Genomic DNA, 15,420 nt, shown 5'->3' on the forward strand with positions numbered 1-15,420 from the left:
ACTTTTTGAGGAATTACCAGAATATTTACCAAAGTGGCTGCACCATTTTACATCCTACCAGCAGTTTATATAGCTTCTGATTTCTCCGTATCCTTGTCAACATTTGTTACTATCTGACTTTGATAATAGCCATCCTAGTGGGGTGTGAAGTGCTATCTCATTGTGATTTTTTACTTCCCTGAGGGATAATGATGTTGAACATCTTTTCATGTGCTTATTGGATATTTCTATATCTTCTTTGGAGAAATGTCTATTCACATCCTTTACCCATTGCCTTTATTTTTGAAAGATAGCTTTGCTAAATGTAGAAATGTTTTTGACATGTTCTGTTCTTCTGGCACTTTGAATATATCATGCCACTGCCTTCTGGCCTGCATTGTTGCTGATGAGAAGTCATTGTAATTCACTTGAATGTAATGTGGGTCCCTTGTACCTGATGAGTCATTTTTCTCTAGTGGCTTTCAGGATTTTCTCTTTGACTTTCAACAGTTTGAATATGATGTGTTTAGGTAGAGATCTTTGTGTGTATCCTACAGGGAATTCATTGAACTTATTATATGTGTACATTAATGTTTTCATCAAATTTGGGATTGTTTTAATCATTATTTCCAAAATGTTTTTTTCTGCCCCTTTCTCTCTTTCCTCTCTTTCTGGTAAATTTCTAGAGTCCTGAAGTGATTGTGTTTTGCAATTTTGTCAGTTTTATTATTGCTTTTTAAGGAAGGGATTAGTTGAGCTTCTCACTTAAGCCATTTTGGAAGTCCCGCCTGTATAGTAGCTGATTTTAATACCTAATACTTCCATATCAAGTGCTAACTGCAAACAGCTGAGAATAGGGGGCAAGTGATTCTGAGAAATAGCTGACTGTTAAACCATTTTAAAGAATACTTTATCTGAATTGCCCATTGAAGAAAGCATATCCTCAAACAAAGCAGAGTGGTGAATAATATTTGCCAATGTGACCCGGTAATTATTCACTGGCTGAACTAGTATAATTATCTTGCTAAAAGAAAAGTTCTGTAGTTCTAAGTAGTTAATCATGTTGACTAGAAAAAATAACACTTCACATAACAAAGTTGAATTGTACATATTTTCTTCCTCCAGCAGATGGTGACATTTTATAGAATATGGATAAATTGTCTGGATGGACCAGTGAGCTAAGTGACTATAATAGGATTGTGTTTATCTCATTTTTTCTTTATCTACATCTTGAATTCATTTACAAAAAGGCATTCATCAAGAAGTTACATCTATAAAAGACTAAGAATAATAAAAAATCATGACTACTATAGACAGTAAAAGTTTTCAACTTCTTTAATGCCTAGTTGCATAGTGTTTTTTTTTTGGTTGTTGTTTGTTTGGTTGGTTGGTTGGTTTTTGTTTTTTTACCAGATATTGTCTCATTTGACATCAGGTCACATCAACCTGCCTATATATAAAAATATAATAGCAAGGACAAAATGCTAAAGTGGGCACATTTGTCTTTAAATAATATCCACCTCTGATTTCTCTTCATTTTTGTCTTCTTCCATGCAGGCCACTCATTCCTCTCTGTTTCCCAAATTAGTTCTTTTGAGTTACTTCTCCCTTTCTTTAAGCTCAACATATTAATGTTTGCTTCCCTGGTTTCTAACCTAGAGAACAACGTCTAATTAAAATTCATTCTTAGGTGTGTCTAATCAGTAGTCTTAGCTTAATGTGCTAACTATACCAGGGGTATTAAATTCACTAGTTCAAACCAAACATTAATTAAACATCTATATTTCAAGTTTTCTTGTAGAGCTCAGAGTCCATCTGCTAAGGGAAACAAACTCAAACAGTATGTAAGAGGTATTTTCATGCAGCTGTGCACAAGATTTCATGGGAACCCAGAAACTGAATTATTAATTCTGTTGAAGGAACTTTATATGTGAGCTTCAAATCCAAATTGGGTATCATAGACTAAGATGTGGCCAAAGGGCATTTCAGGCAGAGAGAACTTGAGTTCAGATTTAGAAGCTGCAGAGTTTGACGAAGAAGCACTCTTAGGATCAACACCTGTGGAAGTAAAGGGATGGGAAGGAAACAGGATTGGGCCAAGAGACAGGTGGAGCTATGATGCAGTCTCAGTGGTGTCCCAGTTGTTCCTACAGGGAGCTCCGAAGATGGCATGACCATTTAGAGCCATTTGAAGTTGAGGTGAGAAGGCTTCGGTCTTATAATCTTGCATTAATCAATCATGGATGTGGAATACCCCATCAGAGTCATGGCTTTAGGCAAGGCAGGTCTCTTCAGTTTAGGCAATCCCAAAGGGTGCTGGTAGCTAAGGGCTATTTGCCAAAGTCACTCCTAGCAGCTTAAGTACAAAGTGGCCTGAAGGGGATCTGAGTGGTTCCTTATTATATCCACCACTCTTCAAAAAGTGAGTAGCCATAGCAATTTCCTTTATAAAGCGAAAATTGCAGGAGATGCAAGGAGAAATTGAGATAAACTCACTAATGATAGGAACTTGTTAACATAGCACTTTCAATACAAGACAGAGCAAATGAACAGAAAATAAATAAGAATATAGAAAACATAAATGACAAATTAATAAGGTATATAATTATGGACATATCAAGCTTTATGCTATGATAATTGAGAATACACCTTTTCTCAAGTGCACATGATACAATCATAGACACTGCTCATATATTAAGTCACAAAGGCAGTATCAGTAAGTTCCATAAAACAGAACTATTATGAACCAGAAATGCTACCTGGAAAATTTTAAAAATCTTCTACTAAATAATTCTTGGGATGAAGGAAAATAAAAAATCAAATTATGGAATTTTAAAAAGTAATGCTAATGAAAACCCTACATGTCAGAAATTATTGGACATAACTAAAGAAGTAATCATAGGAAACTCTATACCCTTAAACAATATCAGTAAATATCAACAAATGAATAATATCAATAATAATGAAAAAATAAAAAAATGTATGAATTAAATTCCTAACTCAAAACACTATAAAAAGAACAAAGTAAACAAAATAAAAGCACAGGTAGAAAGAATAAAGGTAAAATCAGAACTTAATGAGATAAAAATAGAAAAACAGTACATTTTTACATCTAATTAGTAAGTCAAAATCCTATTTTCTTGAAAAAAATTAATAAAACAGACAAAGCACTATTGTGTTGACTAATATCTCCATTTTAATGTTAAACAGTTGTGGAGATAATGGCTATCCTTACCTTGTTTCTGATCTTAGTAGAAATTCCTCTACTGTTTCAAGAAAAAAATGGTGGCAGACATATACAAAATTATAACCATTCAGTAACCATTGAAACAGAAGAAATTTTTTCACATCATGAGATCTTTTGTAGATCTCTATGCAAATAAATTTCAATACATAGATGTAATGGATAATTTCCTAGGAAAATACATTTGCTAAACTTGAACCCATTAGAGAGACAAAGCTTAAACAAATCAATTTCTTTAAAGTTATAAAAGAACTATCCCACAAAAAAAGCAGCTGGCCCAAATGGTTTCACAGGAAAGTTTTGCAAAACATTCTCAGACAGGATTTTCTAAATACTACATATGTTATTCCATAGCATGGAAAATGAAGGAAAACCCTTACTTTCTTTTATGAGGCAAGTCTAATCTTGATACCTAAACCTTATAAAGAGAGCATAAAAAAAGAAAATTACAAATTAAATCATTTGTAAATATTGGTATAAAAATACTAAATAAAAAAATAAGCAAACAGTATCCAACATGGCATTAAGTAAGTAATATTCCATGTCTAATTGGGATTTACCCTGAAATGGAAGGATTGGGTCAATATTATGAAATTCACTAATACAATATACCATATTAATACATCTGAGAAAAATCATATGATTATCACAATTTATGCTAAAAAAAATTTGACAAAATTTAATTTCCTTTCCTAATTGTAAAAACACTCAAGAATATAAAAATTGATGGGTACTTGCTTTACATAATGTATGCATGTGTATGTATGTGAGTGTGTACACCTTAATTCTAAACCCAGCATCTTACTTAATGGGGAATACTGGAGGAATTTCTGCTAAGATAAAGAACAAGGTAAATATATTCATTATCTCCATGACAATTTAACATTAAACTGAAGTTTGTAGCCAATAGAATTAGACAAGAGACATTAACTAGAGGCAGATGAGTAAGAGTTTGAAAAATAGAAGTAAAACGATTTCTCTTTGCAGATGACATGATAGTAAACTTGGAGACCCCTACAAAGTCAATAATAAAAACTAAAGTTATCAAAGAATTCAGTAAGTTAGCAAGATATAAAATTAACACATAGGAATCAACTGCTTTATGTACACAATAGCCAATTAGCAGATGTAATCTTAGAGAAAAATCAATTTACAATAGCAACAAAGAGAATAAAATACTTAAGAATAAATTGAACGAGAAATATGTTTGTGGTAAGTAATCTATACAATGAAAATTTTAAAACACTCCAGAAAGACACAAAATTAGTCTTGGACAAAAGGAAAGACATTCCTTTATCTTGGTTAGGACAAGTAAATATCATAAAGAAAATTCTCCTCCCTAGGTTATTTTAAAAATGTACTACACTCGCAATAAAAATACCAATAAGCTTTTATTCTGTACCTAGATAAATTGATACTAAAGTTTATATGTAAAAATAAATTTGCAAGAAAAGCTGAATAGCTTCTCTAAGATTCTTGAACTGGCTATGTTCTCTTCTGCTACTTCATTCCCACCTCATTTAATTGGGTCCTACTCCACCTTCAGATCTCAGCTTGAGTGTCCCTTCTGAGAAGCCTTTACCCCCCGCCCCCACACACACACCCTAAGGCAGACCTTTTTGTTATATACTCTCATGGAACTGTGGTCCTCTCCTTCCCAGCACTTGGCTGTTATTCACACAATGGGGGGGGGTGTTATTTGGTTAATGCTGGTCTCCTCTCTTAGGCTGGAAAGCTCATCAGAGCAGAGACAGGGACTCTTTTTCTCACCATGTATCTCCTCAGACTAGTACAAACCCAGGCACATGATTTCAATTAATAAATATTTTTGATAGAAAATGTGATGCTGGTCAAGATGGTGCAGTAGGTAAATGCTATGCTTATCTCCTCTCATGACCACACCAAAATTATAAACTACAGAACAACCACCATTGAGAATCGCCTGAAGTCTAACTGAACCAAAGTCCTACAACCAAGAACATACAAAAGAAGCCACCTCGAGACTGGTAGGAGGTGCAGAGACGCAGAATGGGCTGGTCCCACACCTGCATTTAACCATTAAAATTTGGGAGGGATACCCTGGCTGTGGAGGTCCCCACCTGAGGAGTAAGGGGTCCCAGCCCCACACCAGGATCCCCACCTAGCCCAGGGTTCCAGTTCTGAGCAGAAAAGTCTCCATAACTTCTGGCTGTGCAAACCAGCAAAGATTGTGGCTGAGTGAAGCAGTGGGTGGCTAGAGTCCCAGGCATTCCTCTTAAAGGGCTTGCATTTGGACTTACTTGTTGATGGACTCACTCACTCTGAGTTCCAGCACTGGAGGAGCAGCTCAAAATGCACCGGACAGATACAGAGAAAAACTAAGTTGACTGTCCTCAGGGTGAGGGCTGGAGAGACAGCTTTCTACTGGACAGAAGTGTTGGCAGAATCCATTGTTTCCTTGTTGAGGCCTCCCCACACCTGGCATGCAGACTCATGTGGACGCCATATCTGAACCTCCATCAACCTAGCTAACACTGTTCATCCACCCTGCCCTGGTGATTCCCTAAGATACTGCCCCACCCAACTTTGGGGCACATTCAAGTCGTTCCCAGAGGCTTTTCCATACAGATGGTCAGCCTTCACTCATGCTGCACAGAATTTCCTAAAATCTCTCAAAAGTTCACAAAACCCAAACAAGCAGCATCTGGCCTCAGCATGTCGCATATCTCTTGCTAAACAGCCCCAAGCCTGGACTAGCAGCAGCTGGCATCGATTTGTGAGTTGGCTTCTTGAGGAACCTCCAAGCTCAGCATGGGTGGCAGCCATCTGTGGATTGCTTTGTGGCTCTTGCCAGGTGGGCCCAGGCAGGAAATAGTCTGTGGCTGAACTTGGCCTGCAGGAGGGCCCTCCTAGGAGGTTCCAGGACTGGCATGCCCACTGACCAGATTCAGACCAAGCTGGAGCATCACCCGGCCACTTCCAAGGACAACACACCCAAAGAGAAGACAGAGCAGGCACCAGAGCCCTTCTAAAGTGAATCCTGCTCCATAGGGTCACCCCATGTACCACTATTCCTCCACTGTAGTCATGGTCAGTCCTTGCAACCAATGAGCCCAAGGGTTAATCCCTCCTATTGATGTGCAAACAGCACCCAAGGCTCAACTACAACAGAAGGGCACACACAACCAACACAAGAAGCACATGTGGAGCACCTGGCATCAGTGACCAGAGAGACTGCACCACTGGGCCTCACAGGACACTTACTAAATAAAGCCACTCTACTAAGACCGGGAGACATAGCAGCCCTACCTAATACAGTGAAACAGACACAGGGAGGTAGCCAAAATGAGGAGACAAAGAAACATAACCCAAATGAAAGCACAGAACAAAACTCCAGAAAAAAGAACTAAACAAAATGGAGACAAGCAATCTACCAGATACAGAGTTCAAAACACTGCTCAATTATCTCAGGGAGAACTTCAACAAAGAGATAGGAAACATAAAAATGGAGATAGAAAACAAAAACGAAACAGTCTGAAATAAAGAATACAAAAACCGCAATGAAGAATGTTAGAGGGAATCAACAGTAAGTTAGATGAAGCTGAGGATTGAATCAGCAATTTAGAAGATAAGGTAGCAAGCAGAAAATACCCAATCAGAACAGCAAAAAGAAAAAGAGTACAGAAATATATATGAGGAGGCCGGCCTGGTGGCTCAGGCGGTTAGAGCTCCGTGCTCCTAACTCCGAAGGCTGCCGGTTCGATTCCCACATGGGCCAGTGGGCTCTCAATCACAAGGTTGCCGGTTCAACTCCTCGAGTCCTGCAAGAGATGGTGGGCTCTGCCCCCTGCAACTAAGATTGAACCCGCACCTTGAGCTGAGCTGCCTCCTGGATGGCTCAGTTGGTTGGAGCGTGGGCTCTCAACCACATGGTTGCCAGTTTAATTCCTCGAGTCCCACAAGGGATGGTGGGCTGCGCCCCCTGCAACTAGAAACAGCAACTGGACCTGGAGCTGAGCTGCGCCCTCCACAACTAAGACTGAAAGGACAACAATTTGAAGCTGAATGGCACCCTCCACAACTAAGATTGAAAGGACAACAACTTGACTTGGAAAAAAGTCCTGGAAATACACCACACTGTTCCCCAATAAAGTCCTGTTCCCTTTCCTCAACAAAAATCTAAATATATATATGGAGAGTTTAAGGAATATATATATGGAATATTGCTAGGCCATGAAAGGGAATAATGGAATATTGCTAGGCCATGAAAGGGAATGGGTTTTTGGCATCTGCGGCAGCATGGGTGGACCTGGATGATGTTGTGCTGAGCGGAGTATGTCAGACAAAGACACGTGCAATGTGATTTCGCTTATATGTGGATTCTAAAGAACAAAATAAACAAACAAAACAGGAAAAAATTCATAGATACAGAGAACATTTTGATGATTGCCAGATTGGAGGGATATTGGGGTGAAAAAAGTGAAGTCATTAAGAATACAAATTGGTAGTTATAAAATAGTCATAGGGATGTAAAGTAGCATAGGGAATATAGTCAGTAATATGTAATAACTATGTATAATGCCAGGTGGGTACTACTAGTCAGGGGGATCACTTCTTAAATTATATAAATGTCTAACCACTATGCTGTACATTTGAAATTAATATAAAATAATATTGAATGTCAACTGTAACTGAAACATTTAAAAAGGAGGTAAACCTTTAAAGGGAATAAAAGTTTCAAATTTTCAGGTATAAAACAAGTCACGGGGACGTAACGTACAGCATAAGGAATATAGTCAATTACATTGTGATAGCATTGTACAGTGTCAGATGGTTCCTGGACTTGTCATGGCGATCACTTCTTGTGGTACACAAATGTTAAATAACTATGGTGTACACTTGAAATCAATATAATATTGTATGTTAGCTATGTTTTAATAAAAATATTTTTAAAATAATGTTTTTAAGTAAATGTCAAAATATGGGGGGAAATCCTAAGGAAAAACATACCAGCTATTTTTGAGGAAGTTGGTCTCCGGTTCCAGAGTATTTAAAGTATTAAAGATCTGATTTCAGCACCCATGTTTATAATGTTTGAAACCTCATGAAAAAATGAGAAGGTGCCAGAATAAATGACTCAAAAGCAATAATTGTTTTCTATTTTCCAGCCCAAAACCTTGGTCTCATTTTCCCTCAACCAAGCCTGTACATTCTGCTCTCCCAGCCTCTATCCATTCCTTCCTTTCCTACAGCCATCGACTTCAAATTCTCTCCTTTCACCATTGGTCTTCTTAACTCAATCTCAATCCACTGGACCCTAGGAAAACTATTTTTTAAAAAGTCATTTCTGTTAATATTCCTTTCTCCCTCAATAAAATTAGTCAGTTGTTTACTTTCAAAGACCAAATGTAAAAGTGCTTTCCCCTAGCAGTCAATCAGATAACAGAAACTTATTGAGTATCTACTATGTGCTTGACACCATGATAAATTCTGGCATTCAAGACCCTGTTAAAAAACAAAATTCAACTGAATAAACTTGAAGATCTAATTGGTTTTGATAAGCGATTCAAGAATTGGGCAGCATCCCAGCTAGCAACTAGGAGCGAACTCTGAGGAGTTCTACAAAATAAAAGGTTTTTATAGGAAGAAGAGTGGTGCAAGGGAACCATTAACAAAAGGAAGAAAAGGATTATATTTATACCAGGACATCTTTGAAGAGGAGGGAACAAATGGCAAAGGGTTTTATCATGCAGATTGCCTCTTCGTTCTATGGCGAATGGAAAGGGCCCACATGACAGACTACCTCATTAGTATTTACTAGAAACTTACAGACAGGTTGATTTAGATTATATTTCTGGGAAAGGTTGAAACAGCAATTAGGTCAGTTATTAAATCTAGTTTTGTATCATGGGCTTTAGTACAAGTGACGCCATTTTGGACATGTGGTTCTCTCTATAACAAAACCCCTAACAACACAATTTACAAGCCTTAATGATTTGAGTCTTTATCCAAAGACCAATTGGGAGCCATGATGGTTTCCAAGCAGAGGAAAGTGACATGGCTGGAATAAATTATTGATTCAAAATCAGAGGAGGGCATAGTGGGGGAAAAAGGAAAACTGGCTAAGCAGTGTTTACAATGCTGCAGGGGACAGAAAGTAGTCACCTGGGCTGGAGTGGTAGTAGTGGCAATGAAGAGAATTGATGGATTAAAGGGATATGAGGAGGTAAAACCAACCCAACTTGGTGATGAATTGGATTGAGGAAGGGGGGCTGAAGAAGAGGGAGGTGACAAGATCAACTCCTAAATTTCTAATTGCATAATAGACTAGAGGGTTTTCTCAATCACCAATTAAAATTGAGATGACCTGAGGCAAGAGGAAATGTCAAGTAGGCTACTGGATTTCTAGGTCTGGAGCTCCAAGGAGAGGTCTGGGCTGGGGTTTTTTAAAAGACATAGAGTGAGATGAGAATGGCCTATGGCTGAGCCAGAATGAATTCTAATATCGAATAACCAGGTGGAAGAGGATGAGCTTCCCACAGCAACAATGGCAGTAACTCATAATACTTGATGCTGACTCCATGTCATGCACTGTTGTTCTATGTATGTATGTATGTATGTATGTATGTATGTATGTATTGTATGTATGTATGTATCTATCTATCACCTATATTATAAAATTTAATTCTTACAGTAACCCTATAAGGTAGGTACTATTAGGATCTCTGTTTTACAGAGCTCGGTCTCCCAAACACCGTGCTCTGAAGGTGCAGCTCTGAAATTGGAGGAGAACCAAGCATGTGTGATATCATAGTAGTTTAAAGAAGCATTTGAAGGTGGGAGCTGTCAACAGTGTTAAATGTTATTCAAAGGTAAAATAAGGTAAGAAGTGAAAATGTCCTCTGGATTCAGTAACATGGAAGCCATTGTAAGCTTAGAAAGCGCTGCTTATGTAGCAATATGGGGGCGGAATCCAGACTGGAGTGTGCTAAGGAATACGTAGGATAAGAGAGCAGGGAGAGAACAAGTACAGACAAATCCACCAAGAAGTTGGGCTGTGAGGTGTGGGCAGAGAAACCAGTGGCAGCAGGACAAGGGTGTGGCAAGGTGCCTGGCAGAGAGAGGCAAGTGCAGGCTGGCATCCAGGCAGGTTCTGCACTCAATCTGTAAACTGTGGCCGAGGGCTGTGGCCTGGAGGAAGGGGTACTTTATCCAATGTGGTCAGCCCTCTTTTTGCAATTTATCTATCTGGGGGTGCACTTTCTGATACCTATGAAAGTGTTATATCTGTCAGCAGCAGCTGTGCCAAAGGAGGAGGTGCATCAATGGGACTTTTTAAAAATTATTATTATTAGCTTCAAGTGTACAAAACAATGTAATAGTTAGACATTTACACCCCTCACAAAGTGATAACCCCCTCCCCCAATCTACTACCCCTCTGACATCGTATATAGCATTACAAATCCACTGACTTTATTAATGGGCTTTTTTCAAAGAGAGAGAGACATATACCTATATATAATTCTCACACTGGTGAGAATAATCTGGTTAAGAGAATGTGGTTAAATTAACAGGAAGGATAAGTGGTAGTTAATAGGGGGAACTGGGCCTATTCTTTTGTACCAGAAAGAAAAGTAGGGGTAGCATGTCCACTAACTTAGGTGTGATAGAAATCACTTTATGGAAAGCAACTTGATGTCTGAGCGAGCTCTCTTTCTGCTAGGGTGAAAGATAATTTACCTTGCAGATTCCTAGATTGTCTCTACTCTCAGGGCTGTACCATTTAAGGTCTTCGGATCATTGGGTTTTGGTCCACATAATTTCCCCAGAAATATCACTATCATTGTCTCTGTGATCCTCCTGCTGCCTCCAAGCTGTGCCTGGGGCCCAGGAATGTTTGGGACAGTGTCTCTGCTCTGATCATCTCTGTCAAGACGAACCATACAGCCACTACACCTTGAGTCCTGCCTGCTCTTCCCTGATGCATTGCCAGGAAAAAGATCTCAGATGCTCTCTGCTGCGGGGTCCACAGAATTTTCTCTCTCATTTCACCCACCCCCAAACTAAGTGAGGGGGACAATGCAGTGCTGCTCTTTCTCTTGTTTTTCCAAAATATTTCATCTAAGCCCTCACACCTTCCCTATATCGGCTAGCTTTTGCTGTATAACAAACCCCCAAAACTTAGTGTCTTGCAACCTACATGTAATGACAAGTGGGGAAAAGAAGGAGGAGGGACACACGCTAGAATGGGGTTAATTTATTTATTTAATATCTAATCAATTTATTTAGCAATATGCAATAGCAAAAAACAAAGGCAATTAATAGAATATGCTAATGTCAGAAAGTAAAGATGGTTAAGACTAAACTATATACATTGATAAAATGTCATGTCAAAGGAGTACAAAGAGATCCCAACATATGTTTACTATTGATCAAATCACTTGGCTAAATACACAAATAACATCAGTAAGGAGTATCCAAAAGCAGTAATAAATTCTATAACATAGCAATTATTACAGTAGATGCCGAAAGCTCACCAAACTAGGGGAGAACAGCACTGGAAAAGTCATAAATCAAAACCTTGCCAGGTCTGTAGCTGAGAGAAACTCAGGTGTCTCCTACACTGCAGCTTGCTAGCTCCCAAGAATGTTGCTGCTGTTGCCATTGTTGTTGTTGTTGTTGTTGGAAGTTAAGACGTCTTCTGATGTTGTAAGCTGCAAGCTGCACACAAGTTTTCTAGATGCTAACAAGTTCTCAAGAAGGCTAACCATGGGAACAGCACTGGAGAGGTCGGGAACCAGCCAGGCCTCACTAAATTCACGGCTGAAAGTCAGGACCTCCCCTCATGTCGTAAGCTGCATGTTGCTGGAAGTCTTTAAAATGTTAGAATGATGAAAAATCACCAAGGGCAAATGACCAAATGACAAAATAATAATAATTACACTGTCAACTGAGGTCTGTCTTATATATTTTCTCAGATGTACCTTAGAGCCAAGTTTCTTGTTCCTGACTCCCCCTCCCGGAAAGGCCAGTTCCGGCAGGGTCCGGCAGTTAATGATAAAAAAAAGAAAACATATTACTTATCCGGCTGAAGGTCTAGTTCATCCAGACAAGCAATATCTACTGTTCTTGCTTGGGGCCATCAGCCCAAGGTCTTCCAAAGCCTGGCAACGTGCCTGTCACGTCGTCCTGATATAACTTAGCTACTTCTTCACTTCATCTGCTGATATGGGTAAAACAGACAGAACAAAGAGGGAATTCTCTCAACCCCTGATTAAGAATTTTTTTTAACCCTAAGCTAGCCGTCACCTCACCGCACAGACAGAACAGCAAACATCATCTCTTATCTCCCCTGCTCGGGAGAATGAGACCAAAGGGGGAAATTACTCAACCCCTAATCACAGCACAAACAGAAACAGAAAAGACAGAAAAGCGACCTCATCTCATGTCTCCCTGCTCGGGAGAATGTGGCACAGAAAGCAAACATCTTATATCTCCCCTGCTTTGGAGAATGAGACCAAAGGGGGGAAAAAAGCAACTTCATCCCGTGTCTCCCCTGCTCGGGAGAATGACACTCAGAAAGCAACATCATCTCATATCTCCCCTGCTTGGGAGAATGAGACCAAAGGGGGAATTTACTCAATCCCTGATCACAGCACAGAAATCACCTGACATGCAGGAACAGATAAAAGCTAATAGACAAAACCTCACATCAAACAATGAAGGCAAATTTTCTTTAACATCTACCCTGCACTACATCTGTTGTTACTCACAATTCTGTGGGTCAGCTAGGTGGTTTTTCTGGATTGGGTCAACTCGATTGCACCCAATCGATTGGAGGGTGTAGCATCTTTCTATTCAACTCGATTGGGTCAACGCGATTGGACCCTCGATTGGAGGGTGTAGCATCTTTCTATTCAAAGTGTGGTCCTCAGACCAGCAGTACCCAGAAATGTATTAGAAATGTAGACTCTCTGGCCTCACCCTAGGCCTAATGAGTCAGTTTCTGCATTTTGACAAGATCCCCAGGAGGTTTATGTATACAGTAACATTTGAGAAGCACTGGTCTAGGATATCCTATCTCACCTGTCCGGTGGTTGGCATACTGGTTGGTCTGGGCAGCAGGGGGCTAGGGGGCGCTCAGCTGAGAAGGCTTATTCTCTGATCCACGTGGCTAGCCTAGGATTCTTCATATGGTGATTTCAGGGTTCCCAAGGGCAGTAATAGGGCAATCCCCACAGTGGAAGTTTGTTTTCAAGCCTCTGCTTGTGTCATATTTGCTATTGTCCCATTGGTCAATGCAAGTCACAAGACCATCCCAGAATCGGTGTGGTTAGGCATTGCCAAAGGAGGAGGAGAGAGGAGGGGAAATTTCTGTGGTTATTTTTGAAACCTACCACACTTCTCTACTGGAATTTAGCCTTTTGGGAAGAAACATCAGTGACCTTTTGCATTGTGCTCAGCCACATCCCTCTACTCAAGTGAGCACAGAGCCACCTACTTGCTTAAAAGAGGGGAGGAGGGAAAAGCAAAAACATAGGGAAGGAAGAAGTTGTAATTAATATTGGAAAATAATACCTTTGCCACAAAGGAGAAAATGGATGCAAACGTAAGTGGATATATGGGTCTGATAGTGGAAAAGTGAGACATTGTCTAATACAGTTTCATTTTCTCTATAAAGTAGGAGGTAAAGTCACCTGTTGAGAACGGGGAGGGCAACGAGAGTTATCAGAGGTCTGAAGAGAGTAGATCTATCCTCCAAGAAGGTTTGAAATAGTCATAATTTAATTTGAGACTGGAAATTGACATGGAAAGTATAGGATTTCGGGGACCATTTGAGGTTAATGATTATGACATTATCTTGATGCCAATCTGTCCTGTGTGGAATCTGTTTGCAACAGAGTTTGCAGGCACAGAGAAAGCCAAAAGCAGAGTTTGACAAATGAAAAGACAAAGCGCCAGGGAGTTTAGGTTATTGGTAGAAGTATTATTAAAATAATGATCTGGGGGTTTTGTTTTGTTTTGTTGTTGTTGTTGTTTTTGCTGAATATGAAAACTTGAGAAGAAAGTTGGGGTAGTGGTCAATGAGGTTGGAGAGCAGAGAAGATTTGAACAAGTGGCTGAATGGAGAGGGAATTGTGGACAGAAAATGGATGCTTGAGCTAGTGATTTCGGAAGTGGAGTAGTTTCTGTGATGAAGCAGAGGAGAGGAGATCTTTTGGAGATGTTCTCGCTTTTCCAATTTGAACACCTTCCGCTGGTGGAGATGAGATTTGCTTTCTATTAATATCTTCCATTAACCTTACAACACCTTCCCCAAAGGGGTTTTCATTATCCTGCTGAAATAGAGCAAAAATTATCCTTTTTCGTTCTCTTTTGGATTTCAGGAACTCTGAGCTTATTCTGCCTCTTGGACTTCCTGTCACTTTTCCATCCATCCTTGAGTATATGTCCCTCCTTGTGGGTCCTTTTAAACACTGAGCTCCGGAGAAACTCCACCGTCTTCCCACTCTGATTCTGTAATTGTTTTTTTCTCATGTGTTTCAGAATAGGTTTCGTTATGATGCAGTAACAAATGACCCGCAAAAATCTCAACACCAGGAGGTACGGAGGCACTAAAAATCATCACATTTTACAAATGAGTAAGCAGATCCTCAGGATGTCTGTAAAATGTACACGCCCCTCAGGGGGCAAAACCCTAAGGAACACAACACTTAAAATTTCACAAACTCTACGCCTTGACAATTAAATGTGCCGCGTGAATGCAGTAGTTCCTCAGATTCCCTTGGACCACCATGCAAGGTGCAATCGTGTATCTTTATCTTAGTGGAGGAGTTCTCCATCCAGAACTCAGTATACTAGGGCTGATTCGGGCTCTGGATGTAGATAGCGAGCAGGGCCTCCGCTGTAGTGTGGTGGCGAGTCTGCCTATGATAGAGATGGCCAGGCAGGACACATCAAACAGGAGAGGCAATAGAGTCCTCCGGGTGGGGTCCACAACCCGTCACTGTGTACATTCCGTACACACGAGCCCCTCCCTTGCCTGAAGTTAATTCATGAAGACTTGACTTCATTGCACAGGGGTTAAGGAAAGGTGGGGTCTGGCTCAGGGCGCCCCAGCTGGCGCCCCCACCCCACGGGAACTCCACCCAGATTTGGCCGAGCCTTGGGCGAACCTGGGCGTGTAGGGAGGCGGGGAGAAGCTGCCGGGTTGAAGG

This window comes from Rhinolophus sinicus, chromosome X (assembly GCF_036562045.2).
Source record: "Rhinolophus sinicus isolate RSC01 chromosome X, ASM3656204v1, whole genome shotgun sequence".
Lineage (NCBI taxonomy): Eukaryota > Metazoa > Chordata > Mammalia > Chiroptera > Rhinolophidae > Rhinolophus > Rhinolophus sinicus.